Here is a 14501-nt window from a genome sequence, read left to right as displayed (position 1 = left end):
TGATACTACCTGAATCAGAGCTAAGCAGCTTGTACAATGCACACTTTTTTACACTTAAAGACTATTTTCGAACCAGTAATAAAATGCACTGACTGACCTGATTAAATAAGAGACTATAATTATTCTACACAAAAATTGACTGAACAATAAAACTTGCAAAATCTGACAGAGTAGTCCTGTTATGAACTTGCATCCTAGAAAGGTTTTAAAGGTGAAGAGCATAGGTTAAACAAACTAAGGTAGCAGTAGAAGGTAACAAATTACCTAAGTATTTCAGGCCCAGCAGTCTAATGTCATAATATTATGTTTTAGCACAGAACTTAAGCTAACGACAGGAGTGCTCTAGTAGTGATTTCACCGTGAGCATTTGAAATAGAAGGAAATTGAGACTGCTGTACAGCATGGATGCGCAAAAATAAAAAAAGGCAAAGTATGCCTGAAAACAGAGCTACACGTTCAGGCAGAACAAGAAAAATGAAAATTATGCAAGAAGGGCAAAGGTTTTGAACCCATATGATACCAAAATGGTGCATCAGACAATGACCAAAATATTCTCCTAGGCAAAGGTAAACGCCTAGTTTTGCTGTGGTTCAAGGTGAAAAAGACTTTAGCATCTTCCCTGGAGCCACGTTGCCTGGAAAAGACAGATCCCTGCAATGCAGTCATCAGTCAATCAATGATGTATGCTCTAATCAGATCCTGACAGAAGTAATCTATTTAGACCATCTTTCTGCCAAATAATTAATCCTTCTTAAAGCCTTTATCTAGTTCAAAATGCCACAAACAATGGTTCTTCTAAATGCTGTAAAACAGCAACAAACTTCAAATAATTTCTACTTGCTCCCTCCATTGCTTTAACTTTCCCATGTCACAGAGCATAAATAATTTGGGTACCTCTTTGGCACCCTCTTCGTAGTTTATGCTACATCATATTTGATTCCTTCAAGCTCTTCTTCAAGCCTTCCATTTTCTGCCCACCTTTCCAAGTCTCCAGATGCTTTCTGTTTTCCCTAAGATTTCTCAGCGGTTTTCTGGTAAAGAAACTGTGAAGATAAAGTAGTTTCCAAGCTTCCTCATAATTTTCATTATCCACAGCAACTTCAGATTAAAAAAAGTATTACCAAATCAGTACGACGCATGCTCCCAAAGAGTATCTGAGCTGCCATGGATGAGCGTAGACTGGGGTAAGTACACTCAGGCATTAAATCAAATACCGGTAGATTGAAAAATCTGTCCTACTCATCTCCCTCACTTTCCCAACCACAACTGCTGCCACTCTTATGTTTACTATACCTGTCTTCCAAAACCTATTCCCACTTTTCTGCAAAAACCATTTGGGACCAAAGGCTCTTCAAGGGCACCAGAAGCACCATCTAGATTTGACCCCTGCCTTAGCTGCTGACTGTATTCCATTTTTCTAAGCAAAGCCTGAAGTGCATGTAGGAGCTGTTCATGCCAAGTATTAATTCTCCAGCCAAGTCCTATCATACAGCAGAACCAAAACACAACACGGATATTTTAGTGACTTTTAAAGCCGAAAAATCTAACATACACAAAGCTATGTACTGATCCAATACTGATACAACAACGGTGGATGCTGTCAGTTTGTTGACCTTACAAAGGATCTCATTTTACACTAGTGTATAGAGCAAGGATATAAAAACTGTTTACAACTGGAAGTCTCTCTTTAAGTATGTAGAACACTGGTTGGATACAGGAAATTTGGTATTAACACATTTTTCTTCCACAATTAAAGTTCCTATTTGAAAATTACTTTAGTTCTTAGCAGAAAATTAGAAACTGTCTGCATGTCAAAATGAACCTAGCTGATGGTTTCAATAAGAAAACAACGTTTCAGTTCCACTGAAGTTCAACATTCTAGCCTTTTTCTTTTAAACACACAATGGCGGAAGATAAATTATAGACATACTGTCTATGAGAGCTTCGGACAGAATGACTTCATGCAAAACCAGCATATTTGGGAAATATGCTCGCTCTAGGCTTTCACATTGTAGGTCAATTTGTCTTTGGTTATTTGAAGTGCAATATCTCAGTAAATGTTGGTAGGTCTCTGAGTACAAGGCCAATCCTTTTCTTTGGTATGACTATCTCCAAATTTACCTTTTTTTTTTTGTTGTCAGTACTATGCGCTGATTCATGTACTATTCTAGTATCTCACTGGCTAAAGAATGGCCTGTTTATTTTGCATTTCTTTAAGAATGCTCCCAGAAAGGTCACTTCTACTTTTCCTCCTTGAATTGCACCACAACACAGCCTTTTACTACCTCAGCAACTACACGGTACTTGGCATCACCTTCGAGGGCTCACTTCAGCCTATTCCTACCCAAGCTACTACTGTGAACAACTGAAAGATTGATTTCTTCTTTATATTGCCTTGAAGATTACACTCCTCCATCTCCTAACCACACTCAAAACTGCATTGATGTTTTTCTCCTATAATTTCCTGATAGCAGGTAAGAACTTCCTATAAACAACTATGAACGTTCTCTTTCAACCCATAAAACCTCCTCTTGCCACAGTGCCACAGAAAAACATCGACTGGGCGAATGACTGCTGAGTAGCATGATGACCAATATCTCTGTTCCTCTGCAAGCCAGCTATACATTTGTGTCCATCTTGGGCTGTACATTTTTCTGAAGAGAACTGACTCGTACAAGATCATTATCTATGACATTAATACAAAGGAACACACACTCAAAAAGTACACATCTACTTAGCCTAACTTTTTCAGGAATGCGCAAAGTCAGAGGTGTTTACATAAATAACTTGCCCTCATTTGCATCCTTAGAAGCCTTCAGTTCTTCCTTAGGCTAATTTGCTAATAATACACATTTGTTTCATGATAGCAGATGAGTGATTTACCCTTCAGTGAGTAACAAAACAGAGACGCTTACATAGGCGATAAATGCATGCAAGAACGAGAAAGCAGGTTAGAAAAATGGAGTTAAGGGATGCCTCTGTGGCTGGACTTCCCTTTGCCTACCACAGACACAGAAGGATTTCTCATCATCTGTACATATCATAGCACAAAAGCAGAGAAGAATCTGTGAACCACTACTCCCTGAAAACAAACAAACAAAATATAGCATTTTGACTTATCCATGTTTCCATATGAACTAGAAAGATTCTGAATCACAGCCAGGTTTGCCCTTGTGCACCAGAATTTCCGTTCTGGACACTGAACTAGGAAGAAGGATTAGCCTATGCAAGGAGTCACACAGAAAATAATCTACTAACACTGTAAAAAGGGATGCAGAACACATCGCAACGCAAGCCATTTGTAGGGCAGTCCTTTCAATGAACAGCTCCACGACCCTGTACAATTCTGTTTGTGAGAGGAGTTTCTCTCTTTGTCTCCTATTGCCCTGGATCACTTCAAAAAGTTAGCTGCAGGAGTAGAGAACAATACTATTGCTTTAACTACCAAGAGTTGATTTTGACATGTGAACGTTACACTTACACACAATAGCAAAGACGTGTCACAAAAGTATTCCCCATGTTTCTAATTTGTTAAAGAGCACTGCATTGTTTTCCTTTTCTTATGGAGTTTCATTCTGGGTTTTACTACCTAATTCCTATTGGCTGGACTCAAAGTACTCGTATTTTCACTGCTGGCTTCTTAAAGCACAAACACTTTCCCACCTCTAAGCCACTTCAGATATCTTTCACTATTCTGCTCTTGAGCTTATCTGCCATTCTTAAAAAGTGTAGATAAGCCTCTAACCTATGTGAAGTTAGGCAGTTTTGAAAATTTTGTATGAAATATAGAATAGACACTTTCAAGATCTCATGCTTGTTTGACGTCATGCAGTTACATAGCCAGGCTACTGAAAACGACCTACATCTTCCAGTGGCATAACTAAAAAGCAGTATCTTTATTTCAAAAAAAATCACAAAATATTTATTACTATCATATTTTCACAAGTCTTCCATAATCCCATTCATTAATTCTTCTGTGTGCTGGATATAAGACGCTCGAGAAATAAGTATTTTCACACATATTTTGCCAACAGGTAAAAACAGGCTGTAGTCTTCCCCTTGGGACACACTCTTTGGCAAATACAGACCAGCAGCAACAAGATATATTTTTCCTTGCAAATCAGAAGCACGTAGATTTCTAAGCAATGTCCACTCTTAATGAATCCTATTGATATACCCAAGCAATACCATGACAGATCTTCATCTATTCCACACCAGGTTTTTGCCAATACTTGAGCACATAACCAGTCTCACTATTAGGACACGGTTCTCTTCTTGTTGACATCAACGTGCATAAAACAGGATCTAAGGAATATAATAGTGTATTTGAGAACAGACAAGCCACTTGCCTGTCACTGTCATCCATCAGGCTTTGGTTGCATGAAGATGATAGATAGCCACATATTTCTATCACCAAAACTGGTCAAAGAGACTTCTCTTTATTGCTGTAGTCAGGCTGCTCTTACTACTGTATCACAGGAAGCTATGACTTCTGCTTGACCCCAATTAGCATATTCATTATTCATCAAAGTACAGTTTTTATTTGCTTCCCTTGGGAATAGCAGACTATCACTGTGACGATCTTTCAATACCTCCTTAATACACACGGGATTTGCTGACAAGTAACAGCTACTCATTCCCCTGAGTAAAGTTCGTATTAATAGGACTGCACAGTGAATCATGAGATGGTATTAAATCATGCCTCCTGCCTGTATAAATACATCATTCAAGCACCCTACTATGTCAAGTGCAATGGTTGGACTGCAGAAACAAGCATAGGGTAGATAACCTAAGCGAGCAGGGTGCCTTGGAGAAATAACCTATTCAAACCCCAAAATAATAAAGAGCCTACAGGTCTTAAAAGGGATCACAGGGAATTTCTGTTCAGAAGTGACAAGTTTCATATTCTCCAGAGATAAAATATCGAGACTTGAAGGCATTAGATGTAATTCAAGCTATAATTCAGCTCTACTCAAGACATCAGCAATAGTTTTAAGTACTGAAATTTAGCCAAGAACTCCAAGTTAGAAACATCTAAGGCAGGCAGGATTTGGCTGAAAGCATTAGAAGGTGCATTAGAAGGCACAGTTGATATCAAGTTTGTCTCCAAATCTGAATATCACAAAGATTAGAGAGCTTTTTAAACTTTATTGCTACTTTATGTCTGAAGTCAAGTCAGTCTTCCAAGTATCTCCTAATGCACCTGTTGAGAGATACGCTTAATCCCATGTTCAGCAATTCAGGCACAACTCCTACACTCAGCCTGCTGTCTTACAGGTAACTGCTGCGCACAGCCTAGCCAGACCACAAATTCCATAGCATAGCATCATCTGCCTTTTCCTAAAATGCGTCAGATCACTTCTGCCCATAGTCTGCGGGTCTGTGACTGAGGCCAGGTCAATGTAAGTGGAATTGCTCTGATGCTCTCTGCAGCACCTTCATGGAAATAGCTAGTACCTACAAAAACTACTTTGAAAGAATAAAGTCCCTTGCATTAAGCTTCAACAAAACTTTCTGGAAATGCAGTAAATAGATCTAACCTTAAAGAATCACATCGTGTGTCTTCTTTCATTCCGTCCCTGAGACCCTCTTAGACAATATTCTACTTACTCATCATACATTCCAGTCCTAAATAACTATTCTATCAAACGGGTTATTTTCTTCAGCAGCCATAACGGACACCGAATTCATGAGAATACTTGATTTCTAATTTCATCTCTCACAACAACTTCGTCAGGGCAATGGAAACCTATGGGGATCATGCTGATGACCAGAATAAGAGTGTAGAATAAGCACAGAAGAACAGAAAACCATCACATGGTTGTATCAGTGCCAGATGGTAAAAGCCTTTCCTGTCATCCATTTATCAACCTTTTTACTTTTGGTTAATTCCATTTTATATTAGAAGGGAATAAAGAAAGGATGGCCTTTTTAATCTTGCCTTCATTTAGGTTTTAATCAACATTTGCTAGTGCTCTTGGAGCATGCCGGCAAAGGACTGGTGTAAATTTGTGCAGAGGAGGACTACAGAAGAGAATTATTTCTATTTTTTATTGAAATCAGTACTTTAGCTGATACTAAGGTTAACAGTTGGACACGAGTTAGATTTTATTGCTCTAAGAAATAAGATGAAGAGCAAGTATTATTCTTGTAAGATGTACCAAATTCTCCTGCAATGCAACACTGGAGGATCAAACACCAAAAATTTAACTTGAACTCTTTACTTAAGAGCATTTTACCTTTTTGTCCAGATTTTTCAGTAGCGACCTGTCCCTAGCCAGGAGAAATGCAACCCATAATACTGTTCAGTAAAAAAGCAAAACATCACAGTGTGTGTTAATGCACATGAGGAACAAATGAAAATATGAAACGTATCACTCCCCTACAAATTTTGACTTGCATTGCTCAAACACACATGAACTGCACTAAAAGTTCTTATCCTGCTGTTCGCACAGACACAGCTTTTGCATATATGGATTATAAATGCTATTATTGGAACACATCCCTGGTATTGCAATGACAGAGAAGTCCTACATAGCTGCTTCTACAGAACTGTCAGATTTCAGGATAATTAATGAGACAACTGGGACTCAGTGAATTTTTATAGAATTTATTTTCAAAAGTTTTTATCATTCTCTCGAATTTCTTCTTAAAGATAGGCCTCTACAGCAGCCTGCTTTCTTACATACTTTGTAATGCAGTACTACTGCGTAAGCAAATGGAAGTTAACAGCCTCGGTGGTTGTCTACGCATCTATCTGGCCATTTGTGGTACCAGTGAAGAGCTAACTTTCCTGAATTCTTACCCTCTTCTGTTCAGCCCTGAAGAGCTCTTTAGGATGAAACAAACAAAACACTGAACAGTTTTGTGCTCCATAGGCCTAATTCCTCGTGAAGCTATGCAAATAACCAGTGTCCACCGCTGTCGCAGATCAGATGCTGCCTGCTATAACTCAGTTTCCTTCACAAATTTGCAAAAATAACTTTCCCTTAGAGCTTCCATAAAGCAGTTTCAAAGTTCATTTTCTGCTGGAAGTGGGCACACACCTTGAATATAATTTTAGTGCAAATAAGCATTTAAAACTGTTCTCAAGCAAACAATACAAGAATATAACAAAGAGAAAAGCACATAATACATTTATACAGCAAAGCAAAGAATACATCCTTAGTGAAAGTCAGCAAACTGTGTGAATCTACCCCAGCAGAAACTCCAGTCCTGATTTTCTGTCCCGTTCAAATCCATCTCCGCATTGCATACCAGAAAAAAGCCTATGAATGTTCCGTTCCTAAGCACGCATTGCAAGAGACCTGCACGGTTTGTCTGGTTGAATACACAGGTTCATTTGTGGGGAGCAGTTCCAAGGGATACAAACTAGCAAACTGTTTAGCAATAAACAGTATAGAAAACAAACAAAACCCCAGCTCCTTCCCCCAACCTGCCCTGAGTTTCTGGAAATAAAGTACCCTACAAATAGCATTACCTTGGCAATCGCTTGGGTTTTGGAAAGCTATATTTACAAGTTCCCCTTTGAGTTTCCATTTGTCACATGTCTGTGGAGAGTGTAATCCTCCAAATCTATTGAGGAGCATTTACTGACATTTGAATGAACAGATGTGAAATCCCTGTTTTACATTCACATCTCTGGCTGCTGATGCACATGGATAGGTGAGAAGGAGGTTACGAAGTATTTCTGACAAGGCCTTGCACGAAACAGTGAAGTATTTTCAGTCTATACTGAAAATCTGAATGTGATTTTGAAAAATGACATTTAAACAAACACCTGGATCATCAGTCTTACATAAGTTAATAATGCATGCTTTTCTAAGTAACTTTTCTAAGTAATGCTTATTATACGCTTTCTTTCCCTTTGAATTCAGTTCTTTGTACACACAAGGGATAGTTTCTTCATGTTAAAATGATATTGCACAACTTCATTTCAATAGAAAACCTGAGAACATCAACCACATCACATTAACAGCATCTAAAGGCCTCAAATGTACATAAGCAAGAAACAACGATACAAAGCCATACCTCTAACACTGTGTACAGATGCAACTCAACACCCATGAATATACTACAAACTCATGTTCTTCCTCAAGCATTTTAATAGGTGACTTTCTGCACCTATTTTTTCTGATAAAAGCTACAGAAGGCCTAATTTCACCATTTGTTGATAATGAGCGTCTTGAAAAAAATTCGTATACTTTTTTCTGAGGCAAAATCAAATCCCATGCCGCGTAGCTGGAATTTTTCAGTGATTTACTGTAATCCATCTACAGAGAATATAGTGGACATTAATGTCACCTAATGAAACTTAAAACAGTTGAGAGGTACATTAAAGCATAAAAAAAAAAAGAAATTCAAAACAGGTAATGAAACAAGCACTCTTCCAACAGAAAAATCATTCGTACAAGAGTCAAGTTCTACAGTGTTGTTTTCCTGCTCTCAGGGTACAGTCTCCCTTGGGAGAGGAGTACCATGGGTTGTTCTGCCCCGAGTAAGATCTGCGAGAGCGAGAACGTTTTGATCATTGCCTTCCCTAGCTGATATTCTGGCAACAGTATAAGCTTTTACTCCTAAATAATTCCAGTTGGTTAATACCTTTTTCTGTAATCCGTAAGAGTTCATCAGTAGCTGTTTCGGGGTAACAAATGAAAGTTAATACACATTTCTAATTTTTGTATTAGCATTCACAACTCAACAGCGTTATTCAAACATATAATGTATGGCAAAACCAATTTAGTAGTGGTGAAATCAACTTAACCCACATAATATGAACTAGAAATTCACTATTTAATAAAAACTGCCTGACATCATCACGTATTTTATAATGGAGCAGCATTTATTCAACCAAAATAAAACATTATTGTGCAAATACTAGACAACTAATTACATAATGTACCTTTACAAAATTACATAATATGGGTGCAGCTTGTTTCCCTGTTTTCTGTTTGAAAAATAGATTAATAACCCATCAAAGCTATCTGTAAACCAAGGAAACAATAGAGCAGATGTTGACTGTTGTCTTGTGCCTCACAGACATAATTAAATACAATGAAACTCTCATGCACCCAAATAATAGAGGACAAGCAAATACAAAAATGGTACTCTACAATCATAAACCTCATTTACAGGGCACCTGCCGTATATTAATCTGTGATATTTAAACCAGTGACGAAAATAGAAAATAGGTACTTATCTGCCTTCAGACTACACAACTACAAACAAAAAACTCCTCTCAGCAGAAAGTAGCTTTAACTGCAGTAACACTGCCTCCCAAGATTGTTGACTTTCATAAAAGCTAAGAGGGAACCATACTTTCTATTGTAGCAAAGTCAGGGCAGGGCAGTTATATCTTCCGTAAGCAAACGCTGCACGAATCAATGACTCTGAATGATCCAAACAGACCAAAACCACCACGCCTGCTGGGTAATACAAAGTCTTACGATACCCCTGGAAAGCCAAATTCCTTGAACGGCAAAACATGTTCTCCGTAATTAGTTCCTTCCCCCTCTCCTTTTCTAAAATAGCAATGGAAAGTAAAGATTGGATTCCACAAGTATCAAACCAAGTGCACATTTTCCAAGAGTCTCCTAAAACATTGTTAAATACACTATCAGAATTTAAGAGGTTGTTTTTTGAAAAATCCTTTTTTATCTTCATTTCTATAATCCAATGTAGTTGGGTATTTTCTTTAGTAATATCAACATCAATCCAGATTTTTAAAAGAATCATTATGTGAATTAATACAAAATTAAGTACCTAATCCTCCAGTTGTTATCAGGAAACAAAGTTTCCAGATAAAAAAAGCAACTTTGAAAATTAATACTTAGATTTGTAGCAAAAGAACACGGAAGCATGTTTTTGCTATTAAAAAATGATCTTGATAAATACTTTAATAAGCTTTATTTTTTTTTTATTTTAGGTAAAGCATACAAAATTGCTTTGTTTACTACAAACATATTTTGCTTTTATATTTTATTTAGTTATTGCTAAGAAACAGGACAGAATACAATGTGATCTGCATCTCTTTATGTTAATAAAACCATGCTAGCCTCTTTCCATAGACAACACTATAAAGCATATATAGCAAACGGAAAACAAATGGGAGTGTAAAGCCACTGCAAAGCAAACCAATCAACCCTAAAACAGCTGAGATAGATCTCATCCAGTAGTTCATTCATTCTTTATAGAAAAAGAAATGAAAATATTCCTAGGTGAATCAGATTAAAAAGAAAAAAAAAAGAAAAAACAAAAAAGAAAAAACCCACACCACCCTCAGCAGCTGTGAAAGGTTGTAAAGCACTAAATTCCTTTGATTTATGAAGGCAGCATACACCGCATTGAACAAAACAACTCAGCATGCCGGGACCCTTTTCCCTGAAATTCCTTTATTAACACAACCTGGCTCTGCTAGTGAACAAAAGCAGTGGTGCGGTGTGTATAAATCATTAATACTATGCTGTGCAATGGCTGAATTTCCTGTGTGAGCTGGAAAGCCTTCCTGCACAACAGGGATTTTGGGGTTGGAATTGGCTGCTATGAAATGTACTTCATCATTCTCCGTGTTTGACGCTTCCCAATAGCTTTGTACTTTTCCTTTCCTTTTTTTCCCCCCAAGCCCAGCAACTGCAATAGAAATTTATTGGATTTTATGCCTGCAAATAAAGGAAGAAAAAAGAAGTAAAGAAGCAAGCAAGCATACTTAGAAGTAGAATCCTTTTCCCTTTATTTAAAGACAGGTTGTGTACAAATCGAATCTACGACTGATGAATACATTTTGAAATCTTTGTTTAGTTTACTATTTTGAAGTAAAAAAGCAACTGAAAAAAACTACTGAAAGTGGGGTTAGTTTTAACAGAGGCGGGTCCTTTCCAAATGCAGCAATTATCCATTGGACCATTTATTTTATAATTTATTTTTAAGAGTAGGCAGAAAGAAGGGCAATGTCTGGACATGAGGATCTCCCGAAGTTGATTGTATCAGTGCTCTTCCTTTCGGTGGACCAAAAATCTTTCCAAAGGGCAACAGGGAATGTCAGGTGCCAATGCTAAGTGTGGTATTCTAAGTGGAGATGGAAAAGATGCTACCAATGGGAAACAAAACCTAAACTCAAACTCCTGGAATTACAGTTTTTGAACACACCTGTATTTTTGCAGCAACACACACTGAACTTGGAACATCAAAACTACTTATTTTGCCTCTGAAGTACAGGAAACACAACAACAAAGTTGAATGTTATTTTCAAACTTTGAAATGAAATAGCAAGTAGTCTTCATAAAACATTCTGCACTAAAATATTCCTTTTGGGGATGGACTTGGAAAAACCTAAAGAGTAAGACAAAGAGAATAATGCTGAAAAAGTAGTCTCAAACCATATGCTACCCATCAGGAAAAATGGCATACATTAAAAAGGTAACGGAGGATACAATCAGTCTTTCAGCTAGGCCAGAGCATGATTCCGAATGTATCAAGCATCAGCATCACCAACAAACAAATTTATCACCATCTTAACAGCAAATATTTAAGACACCTGGAACGCAGCTTTGCAAAAGTGAACGAGGTAAAGCCAGAATAGGGAAACCTTCCAGCGTGCCATTTTACACTTACGCAGCCGTCCAGCAGACTAAAGATTACAAGAATAAGTCTGCAATGCATGCAGAAGTCCCTCTGCATTACACAATAATGACATTCTGAACGGAAATAAATGAAGCCCCTGCAGTGCTATTCTGTCAGCTTTTGAAAGTAAATAACTTCGCTCCTGACAAGAGAGAGACATTTTTTTCCTCTTCCTGCCATAGAACATTAATTGAGCTATGCAGCCATGTAGCATTCCAGAGATAGGACTAACGCATGACAAGGAAAAAAGGCTTAAGAAAGGAGGGGGCACTCATTGAATATATGGCCCCTGACTTCTTTTCACCCCCAAATTTTCACATTAGCTCTGTTTTAACAAGATCCTGTTCTCTTCAGAGCTTTTAACAGCTTTTTTGTCTCCCTCCCCTTAAGCTTACTGAAACTTATTTCAAACACTTAAAATTCAGTCTTGCAAAAGATGCTGCCATTATGTAAACATAAGCTCATAGTTTAAAAATTCTTATAATTCCTTGTTTGTGGTGAAAGTTGTATACCCATTATCTATACCTGTAATTAACTATTTAATTTAAAGAAGGCTGACTGGGAACAGTAGAGATAATGAAGATAGCTATAAAAGAAGAAGCTATGAGAAACGAAGCAGTCTTCAAAACAATGTAGTAGTAATAATAATAATAATAATAGCTATTGCAAGTCTGTAAGGAATTGAGGCAAGGCATATTGTAAGTATACAGTCACCTCACAAATATATCTGAGCTTATACTATTGAATGTATGCACAGTTACAAAAAAGGCATATTTAAGATGTCAGAGGTGGAAAGATCAACAGTTTTTTGGCATGTTTTAATATAAAGGGTCAAAAGGTAAATTTAAAAAATGGTCTAAGATGAATGCACTTGCATTCTTAAACACGAGCATCTGAACATCTAACGTATTTCAGTTCTCAAGTGCTACACATTTTCTTTCCATATCTGGGGGAAAAAGTCAAAATCAGTGACTCACTGTGAACAAAAAATAAATCACTGAATGCTTCAGTTCTTACTACTGTATCTAATTTTGATTCTGCATGTGTTCAACACAACGAGAAAGAGCAGGATCAAAACACAGTGAGATCTCTCCACAGCTGGAGCTTGCTACAGTGCAAAAGACCAAAGGCCCAACTACAACCAGCCAGGATACTATAGATATTAGAGATGCTATTTTCTCTAATTAAATTCACTGGGCTGCACTGACAGAGTAGGAGGGGAAGCAAAATGTAAAAGAAGTCAATGGCGCTGCACTAGGCAACTCAGAGGTAAATGAGCAAAGCTAGCAAAGAAATGACAGGAGTTCCTCAGGAGAGCTCTCGTACTACACATCACACTTGAAAACCGATAAATCCTATCCTACATACACCTTTAAAAGGCAGGAAAACTTTAAGAATTCTTAGAGGGTGTTGACTTCTCCCTTCCACTAACATTATTCTAACTCTAAAAAGCAAGGTGAGAAATTATGATACTAGAATTTTCATTTCTACTACCTAATAAGAACTTCGCAAAGATTTTTTTGTAACAAAACTAATATTAACACGATAGTATTTATGTGCTAGTTCAGAAATGCACACATTGAAAACTAAAACACTCCACTGTCTAGTATTCCATGCTTACTGGTCGAAAAAACAAAACAAACTAAACGAAATACCTAATAGCTGCCCTGAGAAAAACAACAGGCACACACTTGTCTGGATAAATACTATAAAATACAAAATACCATATAACATTTTTTTTTTCCAGAAAATAACCATCCATACACACATTTAGGAAATACCACTGAAGAGCGACAATACAAAAAGCTCACAACAGAAAATCCAGCCATCACTTTTCAGCTGAAGTGGTTTTAAGTGTTCAAAGAACCCAGTTATAAAAAACAGTGATTCTAAGCCAAAAATATTCACCTGCTTCTGCCACATGGAAGCTCCTTTGCAAGTGCTCTCCCTCTTACATTCCAAAGCAGCAGTAACCTTCTTCACTGATTCTGGTTGGTTGGGGGGAGGTTATGTTTGGGGTTGTTTTTTTTCCTTCTCCTATTATTTCAAGAGGGGAGTACTTAACTAAAGGACCTCCTCTGCTATTGTAAGGAGAGACTGACCTTGTTTGACAATGCTACAGTTAAATGCCCCAAACTAGCTCTTATTCAGAATGAGTGCTGCTGTAGCACTTCAGCTCTAAGCCACTTCTCATGAGTCTTCAGAAAACAAGAGAACAGCCCTTGTGAGACAAAAGATATGTAAACATCTACGTTTGTCTTGAATCAGAGGTGGAGCCTCAAATACTAGCTTCAAAGTTTATTGGTGAATACCAAATGACCTTATTTACCCTAACATAAGATAAAGAGCACATCAAGACACCGTTCTTTACTTCTGCATGAACAGTACTACTGGATGCAACAATTATATGCCAAATTCGTGAGATCAGTTTCATTCATCCACTAAAATTCCCTAAGATTGCCACACTGCCCCCTTAGGTGAAAACAAGTGATATTGTTCGCAGTATGGTAATTCCTTTTCTGGTGTTAACACAGTATTATAATTTATCTGACAAAGTACAGTTTCTTACCCTACACATATTAATAAACAGGCACTATGTTTCTCTTGGGGCAGCAACGCCGGTTAAATGAATCAGAAAACCCTGGAAAGATTGCCTACCCTCAGTCCATCAGCTACCGGACAATTATTCAAGGCCCAGCTGTAAGAAAAACAGATGGTGAGTGAGCATTAGTAACATGGGCTTCTTTTCGGTCATGCAGCCATGAGCAGAGGTTGTATGTTCTCACATGAAAACTGCCATGAAACAGCAGATCGAGGAATGAAATTGTGCAAAGACTCCAATTTGTAAGCTAACAGATGCTTAAAATTTTTATGAGCTCAAG

At 37.5% G+C, this 14501-nt stretch overlaps 1 protein-coding gene across 40 annotated transcripts in view; it reads right to left on the bottom strand.

Moving 5' to 3' along the window:
* The window catches only part of RBFOX1 (RNA binding fox-1 homolog 1), a 1213941-nt gene that overhangs the window by 247659 nt on the left and 951781 nt on the right, over positions 1–14501 (bottom strand). The window lies entirely within an intron of this gene.

Source organism: Cuculus canorus, chromosome 15, assembly GCF_017976375.1.
Source record: "Cuculus canorus isolate bCucCan1 chromosome 15, bCucCan1.pri, whole genome shotgun sequence".
Taxonomy (NCBI): Eukaryota; Metazoa; Chordata; class Aves; order Cuculiformes; family Cuculidae; genus Cuculus; species Cuculus canorus.
Note: the sequence above shows the minus strand (reverse complement) of the source record. Positions and strands in the feature narration are given on the sequence as shown.